Raw genomic sequence first — 24,601 nt, 5'->3', positions numbered from 1 at the left:
GACGACCCAGAGGGATGGTATGGAGAGGGAGGAGGGAGGGGCATTCAAGATGGGGAACAAGTATATACCTGCGGCAGATTCATGTTGATGTATGGCAAAACCAATACAATATTGTAAAATAATTAACCTCCAATTAAAATAAATACATTTATATATAAAACTTCAAGGTATTTTTTCTTTAGAATCTTTAAATTAAAAACAAAAATTCTAACTAATGAACATGCTTGTTTCTGTCAACTCACCTCCACTTTGTTTATCTTCACCTTACATTTCTTCTAAGATACCTATAAATTCCACTTCACCAAGTCTTTCCTTATAAAGAGAGAAATGACTCTTCCTCTTGTTATCTTCTTTATCCTGAGGAAGCAAATCTTTTTGTTTTTACAAAAAGGTTTTGATTATGTGGGAAGATACTTGATATAATTAGGAATGAAATCAAGTGGCTCTTACTATACAGATAAAGTAAGGAGTGTAAAATAATGCAGTTATGAATTGAATCATCTCAATAAATAAGAGTTAAATAAAGCATCAGGTTCGATCCCTGGGTCAGGAATATCCCCTAGAGAAGGAAATGGCAATCCACTCCAGTACTATTGCCTGGAAAATCCCATGGACAGAGGAGCTGGGTAGGCTACAGTCCATGGGGTCACAAAGAGTTGGACACGACTGAGTGACTTCACTCACTCCCTCACTCAAAGCATCAGTAAAATATATAAGTGCATTAATTAAATATTAATATAATGACTTGATAGTAAAAATTAATCTAGATTACATTCTAGGATCAAGACAATTTCTATTTGTTTTCACCTTTATCCTATTTAAAACATCTCTAGTATTAGACACTATTGTAGAACTTTTTAGTTCAAAGAATTAACATTAAATATTAAATTTTAAATACTACTAAATGATACAGTATATTTTTAGATATATTTGCAATGGTAAATGGGGTACTTAAGCTACAAGAAAACTAAAAAAATTAAAGTAAAAAATTATCATAAGTTCGATTAATAAACTTTTAAAAAATAATCTTGATGACTGATTATTTGCAATTTTTGCTAGCAAGAGTTGAGAGAAAACTGGCTTTAAGGAACCAATTTGAAAATATTGCTCTTATTTGTACACTACTTTTAAACAATAATTATTAGATTTAGAGATCTCTGTGAACTGAACAACCTCCTATTGAATCACTAATTCCCTTGAAAAAGGTTTGGGACACCAGAAATTCAGATGGCTCTAGAAGTAAAGAACCCACCTGCCAATGCAGAAGACATGTGTTTGATCCCTGGGTAAGGAAGATCCCCCTGGAGAAGGAGATACCAATCCATTCCAGTATTCTTGCCTGGGAAATGCAATGGACAGAAGAGCAGAGTGGGATACAGTCCACGGGTTTGCAAAGAGTTGCACACACACACGACAAACCACCTTTTTCAAATCTTTAGGGGAGAAGGGTGATAAAGAGACTGAAATACAGTTATCCCACACTATCTGCAAAGGATTTATTCCAGGACTCCTGGGATATAAAGATCTATGGATGTAGACCCCACAGATGCAAAGCTCATAGCTATGGAAGATTGTACATATTTTAGCATTTCACACTTCATATTTAGTGTAGCTACTTCAAAGACAATGCAATTATTTATAAATATGTAACATGCCATATTGCTGAAAACATTTAAAATACAGAGAAATTCCTATAATTTTATTAATAAAGATTGCTTTTAAAATATAAATTAAATATTTCTATGTTGATTTTTCTATGTTAATGAACTTTCATGCTATTTGTATAATAATTTTCTGTAAAAATTTTTAAAAATGAGTGTTTTGGAAAAGACATTATATGTTTGCAAAGTAAATGGATGGTTAGAGAGGTGTAATATGGTAATAGAAAAGTTGTCTAATTTACTTCCCATGACTTGTATAATTTAACTTTTAAACACTGATTTATAAAGTTATAGCAATCAGCAACATATTCTACATTAAAACATTAATAACTAAATTTAATTCAAGCTTGTTATTATTCAGTCACTCGGTCATGTTCGACTCATTGCAACCCCATGGACTGCCACACGCCAGGCTTAAGCTTAACTAAAGTTAACTAAAGATTTTCAATTTTAAGACATGTTTTACCCAGGAATCTCAGTGGTAAAGAATGTGCCTGCCAATGTAGGAGATGCTGGAGACATAGGTTTGAATCCTGGGTCAGAAAGATCCCTTGGAGTAGGAAATGGAAATCCATTTCAATATTCTTGCTTGAAGAATCCCATGGACAGAAGAACCTGCCAGAGGAGGCAGGCTACAGTCCATAGGGTCATAAAAGAGTCAGACACGACTGAGCAACTGAGCATGCACACACATGTTACTTTAGAATCAGGAGAACCTAGAAAAATAACATAATAGAGTCTTATTTTGGTGTATGCTGAACATGGTTAAGAGTTTTTGTGGCATATAAAATTATATTCAATTCCCTTTGCAGAGAACACATACATTACTAGGCAACATACAAAATGTTTACAGGTATTGATAGATCATCTTTCCATGTTTTTACTTACATACTAAAATATTTTCTATTACAAATAAATATTCCTCCTAAATATTAATGATGCATTCTTATTAATGTAAGTGCTAATCAACAAATGAACAGAAATCTCATGACATGGTAAAGCTTAGGGTGCGAAATGAAATAGATAAATAATGAATATGAATTTGAAAATTAATGTGCTGAAATAGGGTAAGGCCATTTCAAGAGTATGTTTTCATAAAAGGTTTATATAACTTGCTAATATTTAAAGTGAGAGGCAAAGGATGGAAAGGATACAGAAAGTTGGAGAGAGATTACAACAGGCATAAGATAGATCTGGGGTGGAAACAGGCATCATGTGTCCTTACCCCACAAGCAACGTGAGCAATGGAGCAGCCATAGAGCTGGAGGATGCCAAAGCAGATGGCACTGATGTTAGGGGCAGTGGAGAGGTATTTTCATTATACTCTAAGGGTAAAGGGAAAGACTTGCCAGGCTTCCAAGGTAGTGCAGTGGTAAAGAATCCACCTGACAATGCAGGAAACAGAGGAGACACAAGTTTGACTCCTGGTTCAGGAAGATCCCTTGGAGTTGGAAATGGTAACCCACTCCAGTATTCTTGCCCAGAAAATTCCAAGGATAGAGGATCCTCATGAGCTGCAGTCCATAAGGTTGCAAAGAGTTGGACACAATTGTGGAACTGAGCACAAACACACAAAGGGAAAGCCACTGAAGTGTAAGAGGCAGAAATATGACACTGTCTAATTTATATTTTGTGTGTGACAGAAAAAGAGATCAATCCCTTCAAGGAAACTATATTTGAAAGATTTCCAGAATAGAGAAGGTATAAAATATAACTCAAAAGCCCCTCAGGAAATACAGAATAAGCATTTAGAACTTCAGAATATCCTATCTATAGGGCACCAAATACAGATGACAACTGTCCCAGTTAAATAAGGTTTCTCTCTTGTACCTTTCCCCTACCACCTGGTCAACTCTAGAGCTGTCCTACCCAGCCTGTGAGTGGAGGGAAGGGAGTGAAAAAAGGGACATAGGCCTCAGTTGTAGGAGAAAAAAAAAAAACCAAACTTTGAATTGGATGAGAATTTTTTATTTTGAAAAAATTATTTCAGTGGACCTAATTTTATTCCTATCAGTGACAGTAAACCCACAGTTTACCAGGAAGCCACAGTATCTGTATCTGGTAGGATACTGTTTTATCCCAAAATGGACATCACACTTGACATTTAGGGAATATTCAACAGAAGTTGCCAAAGGGGGAGATTTTGTGGGGAAAATGGCTGAAAACATATGATATCTGATAAATAAATATTTGAGACATGCTAAATATATTTAGATGAGAACCTCAGAGGAATTGTTACCATAGCCGGTTAAAAGAATCAGAGAAATAAGTTTCAGCTAAGCTGACAGGTATATCACTCAGAAAATACAGTTTATTCATTCTCTATATTTCCTTTCTTTCTGGTACCCTTCTCTCAATGAATGACACTAACTGCCACTGTATTACCTGAGTCAAAAAATTGGTAATTATGTTAAATTAAGCTCTTCTCTTCACTCCACATATGATGCTGGCACCAAATACCATCGACTCTACCTATTAAAAATGTCTTGGCAAATGCTCTAACAAACTTTTTTAATCTCTCATGTTGATTGCAACAGAATCCTGAGTAGTCCTCCTGCCTTTGATAGTTTTCCTTATTTGTATAGAGGGATGATTGTAAAAATATAATTTTCATAATTTCAGTCCCCTCCTTAAATCCTTAAAGATCATTCCAATAATTTTAACATAAATTCCAAATTCTCAACACACTATCAAAACTCTCTCAGGAATTAGAACCTTGCCTATCACTCTTTTCTAGAATGCCTCACCGTGCATTATTTCCTGAAAACGGTTTACTGGTTTTTGTTGAATAATTTATACATGCTGTTTAATCATGTTTAAGTATGGAGCAAACCCATGCCAACTGAACCATCAAATAGTTCAATTATAATCATCTTTCAATTTTTATCTTAAATGTATCCACTTCTAGCAAGGTTCCATCTTTTTACCCCCAACCATAACTGTAGCAGGGCATGTCAATTGCCAAGATTAGTGGTGGGAAGTTAGAGGTTCAAATCTTAAGAAACTTACCTATTTTTTGCTGTTGTTGTTATAGTTTCTTTTTGCTTTATTTCATTAATGAATTGACTTAGGGGCTTAAAATTTTCATCAGAAGACTGTTCTTCTGGACCTCTTGATCTTTCCTGGTCTCTATCTTTTTTCTTCTCCCAAATGTGGGCACTATGACCACTGACCAATGGTCACTGCAGTTTAAGGTCACTCCAGTTTAGTCAGGTTGGTTCTTTTCTAATATCTATGTCTCAATCCTGATACCAGAGAGACTTAGATAGGCTTGACAACCCCAGACCCAAATATGATGTACTTGGAGTTGAAAACTACTTCTTGCCACTCAGGTGAAGGCTGACTTGTTGGAGGTAGATATATAGTAATTGACAGTCCCATAATAACATATGGAGTGATGATGGAGATATCCAAATAAACCAGAAGATTTGATAAATGAGCAAATCCTCATATATACACATGAAGTTACCATAGTTCAATAATCATTTTTTCTCCAAGCCAGAGTGAGTCATAAGTTCTTTTTACTCTTATGATAACATATATACCTTTACCATGTTATATTGTAACATGGTACATATTTCATTGTACCGTGCTTTGACATTTCTCAGACTGTCTGATAGTAAAATTCTCAGTGATAGAACATTTTTTGTTCTTGTTACTTCTGTATCATTAATACTTTGTGTGGACTGACAAAGAAAATAGGCATAGCACAAATGTTTGATAATAAAAAAGAGCCAAAATCATAACACTAGCATTTTTCTCTAAAATTGCATTTAATTAAGATCTGACTTTCTATTTGCCTTATCTTGAACAATGGAAAGGACTAATTTTGTATTTGTTAAATGTTTCATTTCCATAAATTACGTATTTTATTTAACATGATCAGTTTCATCACATTTAACAAAGATCTCTCAGAGACAAATTCATAGACCCTAATACTAAAAATGTGATTTTTATCAATCTTAGGACGTCAAGTTAGGAAAATTTGAGTAGTGTCATTCAGTTTACATGATGTGTCATATATTATAAATAGCTTTTTAAAAATGATTTGTTTCTTATTAGTATCTATGGTGAATAACTTTCAAAAAGAGCATAAGTCTAGCCAAAGCCCCATTAATTTTTCTAATTATGTGGCAGAGGAAAATGCTTGTGCATTAACCATTATTAGGAGTACATTTAAATCATTATTCATTTATGGGATTGCATTAATTTCTGAATAATGTGGCACCACAGATGGATGATTAAAGACAAAGCAGAGTTTCTTAGAATCTTTTAGTTACTCATTATATCAGTCATTCTCTGTTGCCACCCACTGACACCTCTCAATCTAAAAAAAAAAAACATACGTTATCAATCAGATAATTGGGTGAGACTTAGAAATCAAATTTAAAATATATTTTTACTTAAAGTATTACATTCTCAGAAGACCAAAAAATAATGTATAACCCTTTTGAGGCCATTAGCTATGGAAATTCCAAAATACCTTTACATTGATTTTTAAGCAATAATAATTTTCAGTTATTTCTCTAATTCAGGCAAATTCCTTTTTTTTTTTTTTTCTTGTTTTCATTTTTAAAGACTCATTAATGCAAGTAAGGGCTTCCCAGGTGGCTCGGTGAGTAAAGAACCTGCCTGCAATGCAGACGACTCCAGAGATATGGGTTCGATTCCTGAGTTGGGAAGATCCCCTGGAAGAGGGCACAGAAACCCACTCCAGTATTCTTGCCTGGAGAATCCTATGGGCAGAGGCACCTGGTTGGCTACAGTCCATAGGTCGAAAAGAGTCAGACATGACTGAAGCGACTGAGCACAGCACAATGCAAGTAAGCTTAATACTAACAAAGATTTTTTTTTTTTTCTCAAAGTATCAAGAGGTTTATTATCTAGAAAATAAAAATGCTAAAGTTTTTAATGAATTTTCTGCCTGGATTGTAAACACTGATTCATCCATTCATGTAATGTACATTTAGGGGGTACAAACAAAAATTAAACAGTACTGTTAGATATTGGGCTATTGATATGAAATTTAATATCTATGGAGCATATATAATATTGTTTGATTATTGTTCATCCAATTTTATCATGATTGTAACAAAATAATATGTATTCATTAATGTATTTAAGAGGCAGTACAATGTAATGGACTTATTGAGCGCACAGCTCTGGAGCCGAAGTGTCTGCAGTCAAGTAAAAGTTGGGCACAGATCTCTACTATATTCAAATGAATGACATAGGACCTTGGTTTCTAATAGGAAAAAAATCAGTTTATGTTTACAAAGGGCTGATAATGTGTGTGGTAGAGCCTGTAAGTGAGCATCAATATTGTTTTCTCTGCTTCATCAGGACTCAAAGCAAAGTTATGCCTCCCTTAAAGTTAATGTGATCATTTCCCTGGGTTCTGGCAAGTAAAATCTGACTGACATTCAAGTGGTCAGTTCCAGATAATCTGAAAAAATTGTCTCTTGGGATTCTCTGTCTCTTTTTCCTTCAGCTTATGGACTTTCATGATATAGAGATGGGCAGCAAAAACGCAATGGTAACACTCTGAGTTGGTGGATCCTGTGAGGTACAAAGCCACTTTCCAGATGTCACTTATCTCCATCTGCATTGAGCTCAAGTAGGATTGAAAAATCAACTTTAATTATCAAGTCATCAATAGGCACTTGAATTTTGGAATTGTCAAAGTTAAAACTTCTCTAATGAAATATGCTAGAAACTGTTCTTAAAATATTTTATTTTTTATCAAAAGTATTGGCAACCAAGTGAAGTGCAGGCCCATTTGCAGATAAAGCTATTAAAGCAAGAAAAAAAAAGTTAAGCTGTCTAAAGTGCCAGAGATGATAAATATCAAACTTGGATCTTGAACCTAAGAAGTTTGTTTCTAGATCCAGCTTTCTTACACGTTATGTTATCTCTTGTGTATGTACCCAATTGCTTCAGTCATGTCTGACTCTTTGTGACCCTATGGATTATAGCCCGCCAGGCTACTCTATCCATGGGATTTTCATGGCAAGAATACTGGAGTTGGTTGCCAAGCCCTCTTCCAGGGGATCTTCCCAATCCAGGGATCAAACCCATGTCTCCTGCATTGCAGGTGGATTCTTTATCACTGAGCCTTTGGGGAAGCCCATGTCATCTCTTGCCTGCCTGTTAAGTCACTTCAGTCATGTTCGACTCTTTGCAATCTTATGGACAGTAGCCCACCAGGCATCGCTGTCCCATAGGATTCTCCAGGCAAGAATATTGGAGCAGGTTGTCCTGCCCTCCTCCAGGAGATCTTCCCCACCCAGGGATGGAAACTGCATCTGTCTCTTAAGTCTCCTGCATTGGCAAGCAGGCTCTTTACCAATAGAGTTACCTGGGAAGCCCTTCCATCTCTTGAGTTATCTCCAAAAGGCCAGCTATGTCATAGCCGCAAGGGAATTCTGTTTGGGACCTTTGTCTCCATTTTAATTTTCTTTAAAGTCCTTCAATTACTTTAACCACTTGGTTTTCTTTGCTGTGTGCTACAAAATTTTCTGCTAAATCTCAGACTTTCTGCTGTGTCAGGTTCTAATGTTGGGTGAAGCTGGGGCAGGACAAGGAGGTTTTGATATTCTTTAGATGCAGAAAAGCAGTATCAATATCATATTTCTTCTCCAGGTCAAGAATTTATAACACTTATTTGGCACTATCAGAATTAGCCTTATCTTCTAATGTCTCCTATAAAGTAGAGATACTCAGAATCTCTGATTTACCTACTTTGAGTAATTTTGCCAATAGCTTTCTTCTTCTATCTCAGTTTTGGTCTGGGTTTGGCTTCCAGCAAGACAAACTGATCAGAGAAGAAGGGAAAAATCCTGGCAAACACTTAGGCAAATCAAAATAGAACTGCCAAAATCCAAATGGCCCTTTTTCAATTTTCCTGACACAATTTTAATCCCTAATAAATTTTAGTTTATTCTCATTCATTTAAACTTTTAACTTTAGAAACATTATCATTCAAAAATATCTAGCTGTGCTATTCAGTTAAGCATTTATTATTTTATTTATTTGCAGATATATTAATGAGAATCTGTTATGTACAAAACAAGTAGCCAGATGATTTTTGAAACAAAAAGATGAATAAACATCATTATCCTACTCTTAGGAATGTGAAGGGGAAATAACACAGGTACAACAATAATAGTAGCAGAAGACAATGTACTAAATTGCCCTAAAGAAAGAACATTGTGGTATTTTATGGGCCCAATCTAAATAAACAAATGCAAATGATATGCACATGTTAATATCAGTTTCCAAAAAACTCTGTATATTTTTGTATATAAAAGTGAAATTTACCATTATCTCTTGCCTCTATTAAAGGAATGTATCCAATCATGCCTAATCCATGTTTCACTTGAGAATCTTTTCCTTTCTACCATCTCAGACCAAAATGTAGTTATTTGCCCATGTTTGGTTAATTATTGCTCTAACCCTCACTCATAATAATTGGATACTTGAAACCAGATAGATAAATCAGTGTTTCTGAAACTTTTGTCAAACTGTTGTTTATCATTAACAGTCTGGTTGGTCACCACTGAGACTGGTTTCCTGAAAACATTAATAAGAATCTAGAAATGGAGATTGATGACCTTGGGTCAAGATATGTCTGAAACTGAATGCATCTCCTTAGAATTCTAGTAGATTGATATCCACTTAGTAATATTTAATAGATAAACACTGATATCTTTAGCTTAACAGACAAGTAGAGATCAAGTCCCTGAAAGTGATACTCGGAGAAAGTCATCTCAGCCCTCAAAGGTAAAGATTTGCTCTTAATATGAACTTCCAATTTCTTTTTGCTCTCTACCTTTCAAACTTTTCCTGATAGTTGATTTCCAGAAGTTCTAATTCAAATCTGCTACTATATTTCTGACTTAGTAACAACAGTGTAGCTAGAGAACTACTGATCCTTTGAATTGGAATCTTGTAGGAATGGGAAAATCTACCTACATTTTGAAATCATTAGAGAGACAATTTCTGCATTTAAATTGACAGGCCAGACATGGTTTCCTTAGGCTAATGACAAAACACTATGGTAAGCTTTTTGCTTTACTTTCTTGCTTTTATTTTTGCTTTGCTTTTCTTGTTTTTAACCCCAGGCCAACTCTCACTCCCTTATTCTGTGCTTTTGCTTTAGACTTTAAATTAAACACATCTCATGCATTTTCTTTCTTGCAAATCAAACATTAAAAAAAATAATTTGAAAATGGGACAGTGCAGAAAGTTGAAAGGATTTTTTAAGTGTTTTTTGTTTTTATAGTAGAGAAGGCATATGTATTAGACTAAAAAACCTTATAAATTATAATCAAAAGTGCCGATTTTATCCATAAGGAGAAAATTGCCCAGTCCAAGTCATTGGCAGAGTTCCAACTCATCCTTGTTTTCTACCTTTTCACAGGCACAGTCCTTGTCAATTCTCCTGTCATTGGAAGGAAAAGGGTTTAATGTCACAATGAGCTGATAATGGGACATGACAGTGCAGGTATGCCAATGGAATTCTTTTTTCCTTCAACCTACTCTCTGTACAGAAGTAATGCACTTCAGGAGTTGTGGCATAGTGGAGGATGGGTTTTTTTCTACTCTTTCTCAGGCCAGCCTCATTCAGGATTGTCCTCAGCATAATTTGTCCCAGTGCTCCATAATCTACAGAGTTTGCTGTTGTATGAATACTTCAACTCTGTGTGGTGAACCCAAAGAAAGACTAAATGACATGAGACATGGGCATTCTGGAAGCTGACTTGCATATCCCAGCGCCTATTAATTCCTCAGGGCCCTCCGTACCTTCTGGTTTGTCTCTTGTCATCACTTTTCTAGCATCCTTCTCAGTCTCTTGTCGTGAATTGTCTTGTATATTTTGTTCTCTATTTTATACAAAAATTTTAACCTTTCCAATTAAAATGCTTTGAAGACAGTATATATAAATCATGTCTGATTTATAATGTATGTCTTGCATACATATAATGTATGCTTATACTTTTGCAATTAAAAACCTAAGACAAACTTTAAATTAAGAATGCCACTAACTTGAAGTTGACTCAAGTGAAGGGAGGAAGAAGCAATAGGTATTTACATTACTTAAACATTACATTACTGATGGGCACTTAGAGAAGGAAGGTAAAGTTTATTTTCATCTTGCTATTCTTTTACTTCATTTAATATCTATCCTCAAAACAATTATATGTAAATTTTTGACCACAGAAAGCCACAATTTGAAATGAATATTTTAAAAACAAGTTTTAAAATGGATTACACAAGTCAAATTTAAGACGTTTTCAAAATTGCAATTAGAAATTTTATATAATATAGTGATTCTTTAATTCATTTTATGAAAGGGAAAGGGGGATAAAAAATATGTAGCTGACTCATTACCTTTCTACTAGCTCTTTCTACCTTTCTACCTGATTTCACAAATTTGACTAGACATTTGAATTATTGTAGATTTGCTGCAATTAGCAGAATGAGTGTTATTTAAACTTTTTATTTCAACATAATCATCTAGTTGCAAATTTTTTAAGGTGATTCTACTTGAGGCTTATTGCTTGATTGCTAACTAGCCTTACAAGAGTTTTTGAAAAACATTAATAATATACTTTTTGTGGTGTAATTGACTATCTCCATGATTGTCAAAAGATACTCAGACTTACACAAACTATTTTGATGAGACAATCACAACACAAATGAAAACAAGTAGAGGGAATAAGTTTATTCAAATATACTGTGCTGAAATATATATATATATATACATATATATATATATACATATACACACATGTTTGATCTGATAAGCTTACCATCAATGATTGCTCAACCCCAGAGGGGGAAAATATGTGTGTGTGTGTGTGTGTGTGTATATATATATATATATATATATATATATATATATATATATATAACATCCATATTATTATAATAAATATCCTCTTAAAATTACCTTATAAAGTAATATGTTTATTTGAAACATTTTTATTTTCTTTTAGATTGACTGGTTGGCTCTGCTTGCAGTCTCATAGTTTTCCCTAAAACTGATGAAATTATATTCAGCTGCTCCCAAAGGCACTCATATTTTCATAATATGGCATCTTTGAAATAAAAATGTATTTAATAATCAATGGCATTTTATTTTCTTTCCCAGTAAAACAAAATAACATTGTCTTAGAGCTGAAAAAAATCATGGTTTCAATAAAATAAATCAATACAAATATTCAAACAAAAGTATAAATTATTACTTTGAGGTATCTCATCTTCTTCAGGTTTAACTCTATACTGAATTTTGAGACTTAAATGATTTATTTATGAAATGATTAGTTTTGTGGGTCAATTTTTCTTTCATAAAATATTTTGATTTTTTTAAAGCATAATATAGAACTCTTCTATATTATGGCTCACTATTTTTTAGAACAATGGGTAACATTGTCCCAAATAAGTCACTTATTAGCTTTATTATTTAAGAGAAAGAAAAAAAAATATTATTCAGAAAAAGTAGGATAGTTTGTTAGAGAAGATTTAAATTGTGACCCTGTTATGAAGACTAAATTTAGTTTAAATTTTTGCTGTGACTACCATATACATTTTTTCTCTTTCAATAAATATTTTAAGTAAGACTATTTAAAGCACATGGACTGTAGCCCATCAGGCTCCTCTGTTCATGGGATTCTCCAGGCAAGAATACTGGAGTGAGAGCTGATGTTAATCACAGCTCTGAACTGAGGTATATGTCTTCAGGTTGGTTACAGTGATTGCTTCTGTCCTAAGATTGTCCAGCTAGTTGGAATTCTGAACATGGAACTTATTAACCATTTTAATAAATAACTGAAGAGAAAATCCTTTCACACTGGAAATCAGCATCCAGAATTTCTGCCAACCTTCCTGTGACCAAGAGAAAAAACTCTATTTCTTTGATGAAAATATTTACTTTTGTGGGATAATTTCCATAATGGAAATCTTAACTTTTCAAAGAGAAAGCAAAAAGCAAAAAAAAAAAAGAAAAATCTTTTCAGGGATGAAGCAATGCTCAATGCACTCATTTGCTGTACAAAATAAAAGACATTGTTTTTCTTTCTTTCTTTTTTTAAATATAAATTTATTTATTTTAATTGGAGGCTAATTATAATATTGTATTGATTTTGCCATACATTGACATGAATCTGCCACGGGTGTACATGTGTTCCTGTAGATAATAATGCCTGTTTCCTTTTACATCTTTTTATACATTTAATATTATACCTGGAGAATCCCATGAACAGAGGAGCCTGGTGGGCTACAGGACCAAGAGTTGGACATGACTAAAGCAACTTAGCAAACAGAAGCACATGCCTGAAATATGCAGCTTTTCCTTTCTGTATATATGTGTTGATGCAAATTTTACCAATAACAGGATCCTAAATGGCAAAGCCCATCCTTAATTGTAACTCTGAAAGCTTAGTGCCTATCCTTTCATTTTCTGGATTTTATTAATATTTGATGGGGGAAGAGAGCCTTCTTGACTTTACCCAGTGATCACACAGACACTACAGAAGTGTAGATTTATATAGCAAATTGTTAGTGTATATGTTTTTTCTAATTTCACAATCTTTGTGCAATGGCCTAACTATGACAAATTACTATAATTTTGTGTAATTATTTACATTTATATGTGTTAAATTAAACAAAATTATAACAACTAATCTACAAAATTCCAGTCTATCTATTTAGCTAAATAGGAATATTAAATTTTATGAGAGGTAGGGCTTAAGTGTTCAACCTCTATTTATTTCTATAATTATATTTATTTATCTGATATACATGCTAAGTCACTTCAGTTGTGTTTAACTCTGTGCAATTCTATGGACTGTAGCTTGCCAGGCTCCTCTATCCATTTTATTTTCCAGGCAAGAATACTATGACAAATCTGTCACATTTAAGTATCATTAGAATAATTTACATTAAAAGGGATCTGGGCAGAAAAGTTGCAAGTTTAGTTCATTCATAGAATTAATGTTGTAGCAAATAGAAATCACAGGTAAAATTGAAATACACTATCATATCCATTTCAATATCTCTTGACTTCTCATTTTTAATATGCATTTTTCATTATTTAACACTCAAAGGCACAATTCATTTATTCAACATATATTTTTTGAGTGCCAACTTTATGCCAGGCACAATTGTAGGCACTGGTAACACTTCAGTGAATAAAATGGAATCATCGCCTGCCTTTATGAAGTTTCTGCAATATTAAGAAAAAAGTCTAATAAGTATATAATGCTACATTTGTGGTAAGCACATTTGGGAAAAACAAAACAGAGCTCTAACACTGCATTCTTTTAGAGAAGGGCCCTCTGAGAAAATGACACTAAACAAAGGGTCATTCTTCACCAGAATAAAGTGAAGAAAAGAACCATGCAGACACCTGGGTAGAGAGAATTCCTTGCGGAGAGAATACCAGATAAAAAGGTCATAAGGTGGAACAGTGTTAGGCATGTTCGCTTTTCAGCAAGACCTAATAGCTCACATTGCTAAACTATATTGCCTTTTGATTTTTATACATCTAGTCATTCATTGTCCTCTGAGTTTTAGCTGATATACATACCACTGATTCAGATAATATCTAGCTCTCATATTACATAGCTGTTTTCTTTTACAAAGGAAAATAAACCAAAATATTTAAACTTTTTAAAGACATTATAGAATATAACTACCAAGAATGACAAGATAGGATATTATACTATTGTATCATTCTTTTTTTTAGTGTTTTTATTGGAGTACCGATGATTTATAGTGTTGTGTTAGTTTCAAGTATAGAGCAAAGTGAATCTGTTATTAAAGTGAAGTGAAAGTGAAGTCGCTCAGTCGTGTCCGACTCTTTGCGACCCCATGGAATGTAGCCTACCAGGCTCCTCTGTCCAAGGGATTTTCTAGGCAATAGTACTGGAGTGGATTGCACTTTCCTTCTCCAGGTGATCTTCCCGACCCAGGGATTGAACCCAGGTCTCCTGCATTGCAGACAGACGCTTTACCGTCTGAGCCACCAGGGAAGTCCCAAATCCCTGGATCAGGAAGATCCCCTGGAGAAGAGAATCCCACTTCAGTATTCTTGCCTGGAGAATCCCATGAACAGAGGAGCCCAGCAGGCTACAGTCCATGGGGTTGCAACGAGCTGGACACGAATCTGTTATACATATATATATTTGTATAATATATATATTCACTCTCTTTTAAATTCATTTAGCATATAAACCACTATAGAGTATTGAGTATTTCCCTGTGTTGTGCAGCAAGTTCTTGTTAGTTATCTATTTATATATAGTAGTATGTATAGCTTGGTCCCAATTTCCCAATTTATCCCTCCCTGCCTTATCACCTGGTATTCCAGTTTGTTTTCTACATCTGTGACTCCTGTTTTATAAAAAAAGTTCATTGGAACCCTTTTTTTTTTAGATTCCACATATTAATTATATCATAGGATATTTGTCTTTCTGTCTCTGACTTACTTCACTCAGTATGAAAATCTCTAGGTCTATCTGTGTTGCTGAAAATGGCATTATTTTGTTCTTTTTATGTCTGAGTAATATTAAATTGCATATATGTACCACATCTTCTTTATCCATTCCTCTGTTGAACATTTAGATTCCTTCCATGTCTTGGGTATTGTAGTCGGTACTCCTATGAATATCTGGGTACGTTTATTTTCTGAACTATGGTTTTCTCTAAATATATGCACAGGAGTGGGATTTCTGGGTCATATGGTAGTTATGCATTTAGCTTTTTAAAGGACCCTAAATACTGTTCTCCATAGTGGCTATACTAACTGACACATTGTTTGCAGAATTTTTGATGATATTTATTTAACTTATATGCAGAGTACATCATGAGAAACGCTGGGCTGGAAGAAGCACAAGCTGGAATCAAGATTTCTGGGAGAAATATCAATAACCTCAGATATACAGATGATGCCACCCTTATGGCAGAAAGTGAGGAGGAACTCAAAAGCCTCTTGATGAAAGTGAAAGAGTGTGAAAAAGTTGGTTTAAAGCTCAACATTCAGATAATAAAGATCATGGCATGTGATCCCATCACTTCATGGGAAATAGATGGGAAAACAGTGGAAACGGTGTCAGACTTTATTTTGGGGGGCTCCAAAATCACTGCAGATGATGACTGCAGCCATGAAATTAAAAGATGCTTACTCCTTGGAAGAAAAGTTATGACCAACCTAGATAGCATATTCAAAAGCCGAGACATTACTTTGCCGCCTAAGGTTTGTCTAGTCAAGGCTATGGTTTTTCCAGCGGTCATGTATGGATGTGAGAGTTGGACTGTGAAGAAAGCTGAGAGCCGAAGAATTGATGCTTTTGAACTGTGGTGTTGGAGAAGACTCTAGAGAGTCCTTTGGACTGCAAGAAGATCCAACCAGTCCATTCTAAAGGAGATCAGCCCTGGGTGTTCTTTGGAGGGAATGATGCTAAAGCTGAAACTCCAGTACTTTGGCCACCTCATGCGAAGAGTTGAATCACTGGAAAAGACTCTGATGCTGGGAGGGATTGGAGTCAGAAGAAAAAGGTGACGAAGATGAGATGGCTGGATAGCATCACCAACTCAATGGACATGAGTTTGAGTGAACTCCGGGAGTTGGTGATGCCCAGGGAGGCCTGGCGTGCTGCGATTCATGGAGTCGCAAAGAGTCAGACATGACTGAGTGACTGAACTGAACTGAATTCCTTCTTAATAAGCTATTAACGAGAAACCATCTTAATAATAAATTGTCTGTTTTACTGTTGCATTATAATTGCTTTGATTTCCAATAATTCATTTTAATTCTTTTATTTTTTTCATCATTTAAATAGGAATAAGAATTATTACCTATTTTTCTGGATTGTCTGAAGATATTCAAAGGGAAAGCTAAAGTATTTTGGTCTTACTGAAAGGCTTTATCTAAATTTGATGCCTGTTATATTATTGGTGTGTTACAATTATTTTTGTCAAGGGGACTGAAGTGAAGTGAAGTGAAGTGAAGTCACTCAGTCGTGTCTGACTCTTTGCGACCTCATGGACTGTAGCCTACCAAGCTCCTCCCTCCATGGGATTCTTCAGGCAAGAGTACTGGAGTGGGTTGCTATTTCCTTCTCCAGGGGATCTTCCCGACCCAGGGATCGAACCCGGGTCTCCAGCATTCCAGGCAGATGCTTTAACCTCTGAGCCACCAGAGGAAGCCCCCATAGGGACTGAAAAGATTATACAAATAATTGAAATCTTCTGTTTGTTCATTTTGCTTGAGATCAAGTAAAATGCAATTTTAAAAAGTGCAGGGAAAAAGAAAGTAAGAAAAAAAAATTAGGAAACAGAATGGCTTACAAACAGAATCTGCTTAGGTTGGAAAGGAAAAATACAAGACAACCTTTGATGTATTAAGCAGCCTTGTAATATCACTGGCACCATGCTTTGCTCTTTTCTAAGTGCTGAGGCAAGTTTCTGTTGGTTCTCTGAACTCAATTGGACTGTGTCCTTTTGAAGCTTCTTGCTTGAGGAATAAAACTGTGCAGAAAATATAATATGCATATGCAGGGTACTGGACTGCTCCTCTCTCCTTTCCTTGCTTCACAAAGCTAGAATAAGATTAGTAAAAGTTCCTGCTGTTCAACCTTGCACTAGGTCACAAAAGGGGAAATGAACCAAACAGTAGTGACAAAAAGGATGATAACCTATGGGTAAGTGGGTAAAGAAAGAAGACCTATCTCCATTTACTTAGAACACACTTCTTAAATCATCCATAGCTATTTCTCTCATTGGACTCATGTAATGATTATATAAAGCACAATCAAGATTAACCTCTTCAATAAAATAGATGATTCTTTTTATTTGAGTGTAAATATTTTTATTTGAATGTAAATATATTGAGTATAAATATTTGAGTTGGACACGACTTACCAACTAAAAAGCAATGTGCTGTCTTTATTACTGAACGACACAGAGGACTTATCACAAAACTTTTTGCCTCAAATTTAGTGATTCTGCTATCTATTTCTAGATTTAAAAATAAATAAATGGTATTCAATGACTTAAAACAATGAAAGTGAAAGTCACTCATTCGTGTCTGACTCTTTGTGACCCCATGGACTGTAGCCCACCAGGATCCTCTGTCCACGAAATTCTCCAGGTCAGAATACTGGAGTGGATAGCCCTTCCTTTCTCCAGGGGATCTTCCCAACCCAAGCATTGAACCCAGGTCTCCTGAATTGCAGGTGGGTTCTTTATGATCTGAGCCATGTGGGAAGCCCAAGGATACTAAAGCAGGTAGTCTGTTTCTTCTCCAGCAGATGTCCTGACCAAAGAATCGAACTGGGGTATTCTGCATTGGATGCAGATTCTTTACCAGGGAAGCTACTCCACACCTCCCACCCAAATAAATAAATAAATGATAGACAATGGCTTAAAACAATAATGACATTTACTTTGCCCAAGAAAGGCTTCAGTTGGGGCAGCACATTCTGTCTCATTACCTGGCATCAGAGGCTCAGATACTGAGAGCTAAATTCATCAGAGGCTCACTTACTCACATGACTGATACCTGAAGATGTTTACCAAGTGAAGTTGCCACCGGAAAATCCAGTGTGGTTTCTTCACAGTGTGGCAGCTGAAATGCAAGAGTGAGCCTCACAAAAGAAATTAACCATACGGAAGCTGTCTTGTCTTTTATGACCTTTCCTCAGAAATCACGATGTGTTGCTTCTGCTGTATTTAGTAGAAAGAAGTTACTACGGCTGGCTAGCTCATACTCATGGGGAAAGGAATTTGATGTTACATTACAAGGACATAATGGATGGAATACATATGGCTGCGGCTAGCTTTGGAAAGTATAATTTACATAATCATTTTAGTTTAAATAACAATGTACCTATCCTAATTCTGGGCTTCCCAGGTGGTGCAGTGGTAAAGAATCTATCTGCCAGTGAAGGAGACACGGGTTGGATCCTTGGGTTGGGAAGATCCCCTGGAGTAGGAAATGGGCAGCCACTCTACTACTTTCCTGGAGAATCCCATGGACAGAGAAGCCTGGCAGACTAGTCTATGGGGTCATAGAGTCACATGACTGAGCTTAAGCTGTCCTAATTCTATCCATCTGGCTCATGTTGTTGTGGCTATTATTTGCCTTATTTATTTGTTTATTTATTTAATTGTTCAGCAGGTAGGACAGTTTATCCTGTTCCATTCACTTTGAGTGTTAATAAAGTATTTCCTAGGGCAATATTGATTCAAAAAATATTTGTTGTCTGTCAAGTAAAAATGCACAATTTATAAGTGGCAGTTGTTGTTCAGTCACTAAGTCATGTCCTACTCTTGTGATTCCTATGTACCTTAGTCTACCAGGCTCCTCTGTCCATGGGATTTCCCAGGCGAAAATATTAGAGTGGATTGCCATTCCCTTCTCCAAGAGATCTTCCTAACCCAGGGATCCAACCCACGTCTTCTGCTTGGCAGGTGTATACTTTCCCACTGAGCCACCTGGGAAGCCTGTAGTGGCTATATTCTATTGGGGAAAAGTATTACTGTATTTGTGAAAGTCTAGATATTTCTTGCCTGGAGAATCCCAGGGACAGGGGAGCCTGGTGGGCTGCCATCTATGGGGTTGCACAGAGTCGGACACAACTGAAGCGACTTAGCAGCAGCAGCAATTTCTTTCCTTCATCGTTGTTATCTGAATTATATACTACTTATTGCAAAATAAAGGATCATGCAAATTAAATTCAATAATGATAAAATAACATTACCAGTATCGTAAGGAAACAAATTATTGTTCTCTGTAAATCTATCTTTAGTTTGCACTTCTTAAAAAGCTTTACTTAAGTGCCATTTGAGGCTGCTGATGAAATTACTGATGCTAAAGCTAGTTTTCTTGGGAATATTTCGAACTGGCAATCTCTGTTGTTTCTTGTCACCTGTAGCTGTGGCAAAAGACTGGTTCCATATAAATGAATGAGAGAAGGCATCACAAAAGATTTATTTCTGCTGCCTCATTTTTCTTATTTATTTCTAACATTCTCCCCGTTTACCATGAGCTTCCTCACATTTCAGAAACAGCTAGTCATCTTTGAGAACAAATTGTGCTACTTACTTCTGTCCTCAGAGAAAACGAATGGTTTAGTGGGTGAGATGTCCAGAACAATAAGGAAAACTTGTGCTATGTATTCTCAACAGAAGAAATAGATCTTCTGTAAATAACTCCCCGCACAATCTTGGCAGGTCTCAGAACTGCACAGAGTTAGATATATTTTTTTTCTTTACATAACTTTAAAGCCTCTCAAAAGAAAAATCAGCAGAATGCTGTCATGCAGGTATGTAGACTCACCACAAAGTCATGGAAACAGAATATTCATTAGAACCAAAATGTTTATTTATATTTCTCCATAATTTAGTACCCACACAGGTTAATTTTCAACTTCAGGGGCAGAAAATTCTTTGAGTGAAATGAATACAACTGAATAATATTAGACAAAGAAAAGAATTTTCTTTTTGTACAAATCAAAGTAAATTGACTATAATGTTCAATAAATTATTATGAAATGTATTCAGACTTATTTGATAGGGCATTTACATATTTGTAAAAACTTAGTGGTTGCACAAAAATTATGTAATTAATATTTGTTATTCTTATTACACAGATAAGAAAATTGAGATTGATAGAAATTAACCAGCTTCTCTCCCTTCTCCCATCCCCTTAAAAAACAGTTACAGAAATACTTGCTCCCAGCAAACAGATTGAATTCATGATTTGATGAATACAGAATTAGAGAATCTCAACACCACTCTCATATCTGACATCAACTGCAACTTTTAAGGTCCAAGATCATTCTTAGACTCAGTCACAGAACTCAGAAAAGCTTTTGAACTCATGGTTAAGGATTATCATAGAGAGAGCATATGGATTAAAACCAGCAGAGGAGACAGTCCAGAGGACAGGATTCAGGGGACATCAAGGTGCAGAGCTTTTGGTTGTCTTCTTGCAGTGCAGCAATACAAAGAGGGCCTAATACTTCCAGCGGTGACATGGACAACATGCATGGAGTATTGCCAACTGGGAAAACTCATCTGAACCTTGGTGTACAGAATTTTTATTGGTGCTCAGTCACAGACACAGTTGACCACTCACATGGCTGACCTTAGTCTCCAACTCTTGCAAGGTTGAACCTACACCAAGTAGTCCAAGGTCTCTCATCATAAACCATATTGTTATCAAGCTTATCAGACAGCCAGATGTCACCAGGTAAACAAAGACACTCTTAATCAGGCAGGAAATTAATACCTAGAAGCCAAGGGCAAAGGCTAAACTCTTTGGTCTAATTAAATCTTTTGCTGGACAGTTATCCTGTCACAATAAGTAATAAGTAGAAGTGTACTCAGTGATACATATCAAGGATATTTGGTTGTATTTTTATTTTGAACTATAAAATGATCTGTTGCATAGAACTTGTTCTCAATTTACTAAGGATTATTTCTTAAACTCTATTTTGTCCTAAATTGCATAGCAAAGGAAAGGATTTATATAAATCCCACTATGAAATTATTTGGCAGATTAATAAACTACCCATCTTTACTAAAAAGTATGGAATCACTTATACTTTGACTTAGAAAAGATCTTATTATCACAGAAGCCTCTAGGTTTTTTACATGCTCTGAGATACCAATTTGTCATTGTGATTTTTCAAACCATAATTATTCTATTGTGATAAGTCAACTCCAGAGATCTGTGTAAAGAACCATAAAATAGATTAGGAGGCCTACCTTCAGGAAGTGATTTGAATAGGGACTCTTTGTACAGGTCCAGGTCTATAAGTTTCCCAAATGAGTATATTATTTTATTTGAAAGCTGAATGTATATATTAGTTGAATTTATTTTTATGAGAGAGCAAGTTCTAGTAGAACTAATAACTATAAAAAAACTTCTCTGTGACATTCTGGAATGAGGTTTTTTCAGATGCATTTTTGGTTACAAGATCAAATTTAGAATATAGTCCTGATTGACTCATGATTTTATTCTACAAAAATGTCATATCAGCAAAATTCTCATCATCATCATCATTACACACTGATCTCTTATTGCAGCACATATGCATGTTTTAAATAAAGTGAACACTTCTGTGTAGTAGATCTGATTATACAGAGCATGTTTTGGATAAAGAATAATACTATGCCACACATATACAGATTTCAAAGAGAATGAAGTTTTCTTTGGTAAAAAGCACTTAAAAAGTTCTCTCAAGTGTCTTGGTAAAAAAAAAAAAAATCAAAGCACAATGATGTTAAAGTCATTCTTTTATTTATTTCTTTAAGCACTGCTATGCCATTATGAAATGATGTATTAAAAGATGCTCAATAAAAGTATTAAATGAATTTATAGAGCTACGATCCCACGTGTGTACCCTTACTCCCTGTATTATTATTTCAGACATGAGATTTATTTTATGGTAAAGCTATCAGTTTTAAAACTCAAGAATAGTTTCTTTTATGCCCATCTCTTTTCTGAATAATCAGTAATAGAAATTATTCTATTCATATTTATTTGAATTGTGAAGAGAACAATTATTTGGGAAATGAAAGTAGTAGGTGAGATTTCCAGACTGAATGGAGGTAAAACTTGCTGTTTCCAATGTCAGATTATGTCAAGTTGTATGGCATCATACATTTTAAAAGGATAATGGATCTTAATTCATTTTGACACATATGGTCTAGTCTGAATAGGCAATGTGTGTCATGTTGCCTCCCAAATTAAATGGAACACCTTGCTTCCTTGGGTGTGGTACAGTATGTTGCACAAGCTTTCCTAGATATGTTTTATTATTAATTGTGAAATTATAAGCAGAGACATTGAGTTAATCATAATAAATGAGATTTTATATGACAGATTTTGTTATTTGGGGAAAAATGGGGAGGGAGACTTGGTGTTATATCACAAATACTTTAAGCTTTATATTAATTATAATTTTTAGTTCCCAGTATAATGTCACATTTTAATCATATAAGAAGGAAGTCATAACAATGGGATAAACAGACAATATGTGTGTTACTCCAGGTTGTATTTCATATAAATAGAAGGAGAAAATAATATTTTTGTGTGACTTAAGGTTGCCTAGAAACCTGTTTTTACCAAATGGTGATGTAAAGAGCTTCTGTATGAAATTAAGTTCTCAGGCTTATAAAGGTGGATTAGGAAGATGTCTCATGCATAATTCAGTGCCACATGAAATTCAGTATTAAACTGTAACTAGAGTGAGCCCTCCCAAATTGTTGATACTCAATTTTCTTTGACCCCCCAAAATGTAAATTTCATATGGCTTCACCTAATAAAACCATAAACAGATACTTGTCTACACAATTCTCTTTGTTCACACTCGTTTTTACCCAAAATTTTGTCCAGCTATGTTGACAATAGATGCTTTTTTGTGATGAGATCAGAATGTAGGTTAAGGTATTTCTCAGACAAATATCACAACACAATTACTTGATATATAGCTTGCAATATTATATTTTCTCTTTCAATCTGTACATATCATATTGTGACCAGTCACTTGAAAATAACAAAAATAGGACTGAACTACTTAAAACTACTTAAAAATATCTTGAAGATATTTACTTTTTCTTAATTGAGATTACTTTCTTTAAGACCAATGAATATCAGGACCCCAGTGAACACCCCACAGTGAATACTGTAATTTAGAACATGTCATCTATACATTCTTTCTATTGTTCAAGGATTGAAAGTGAAAGTGAAGTCGCTCAGCCATGTCCAACTCTTTGTGATCCCATGAACTGTAGCCTTCCAGGATCCTGAGTCCATTTTCCAGGCAAGAATACTGGAGTGGGTTGCCATTTCCTTCTCCAGGAGATCTTTCCAACTCAGTGATTGAACCTGGGTCTCCCCCATTGTAGGCAGATACTTTACCATCTGAGCCACCAGGGAAGATTGAAAGTGAAAGTGAAGTCGCTCAGTCGTGTCCGACTCTTTGTGACCCCATGGACTGCAGCCTATCAGGCTCCTCTGTCCATGGGATTTTCCAGGCAAGAGTGCTGGAGTGGATTGCCATTTCCTTCTCCAGGGGATCTTCCCAACCCAGGAATCGAACCCAGGTCTCCCACATTGTAGGCAGACGCTTTACCATCTGAGCCACCAGGGAAGATTAGTATTGTATTATTCCAAGTGTTCCACTGTTCTCATATTGAGGTGACTACAACATTTTGCTGGAGGAGGGAATGGCAACCCACTCCAGTATTCTTGCCTGGAGAATCCCATGAACAGAGGAGCCTGGTGGGCTGCAGTCCTTGGGGTCACAAGAATTGGACACAGCTGAGTGACTAACCCACCACCAGAACATTTTGGCTCCTTGTTAATAATAGTGTTGTATTTTATTTTATTGTGCTGATAGAGTTTTTTATTTACTAAGTTCTGGATGGCTTAAAAAAGTAATCAATTTGGGTTTACCAGCCCGTGTCTCAAAAATTTTAAAGTTGATGACTAAGATTTGCTTTATGGTTTGGGCGTATATTCCTCTTCCTTTAGGTTATTTTGGTGGATGGCTTTTGCCCTACATTAGGGCTTCCCTGGTGGCTCAGAGATTAAAGCATCTGCCTCCAATGCAGGCGACCTGGGTTCAATCCCTGGGTCGGGCAGATCTTCTGGAGAAGGAAATGGTAACCCACTCCAGTATTCTTGCCTGGAGAATCCCATGGACGGAGAAGCCTGGTAGGCTACAGTCCACAGGGTCGCAAAGAGTCGGACACGACTGAGCGACTTCACTCACTCACTCAGGTTGTTTGGTGATGTTTAAAAGCCTAAAATTCTCTTCTTAGATATTTGCATTCTCCTTGATTGTGAAATATCTTGTGAATATCTCTAAGCTCTAAACATACTTAAGATAGAAATTTGTCATATTCTACTTATTCACTAT

The sequence above is a fragment of the Budorcas taxicolor genome, chromosome 1 (genome assembly GCF_023091745.1).
Source record: "Budorcas taxicolor isolate Tak-1 chromosome 1, Takin1.1, whole genome shotgun sequence".
In the NCBI taxonomy this organism is placed as follows: domain Eukaryota; kingdom Metazoa; phylum Chordata; class Mammalia; order Artiodactyla; family Bovidae; genus Budorcas; species Budorcas taxicolor.
Note: the sequence above shows the minus strand (reverse complement) of the source record.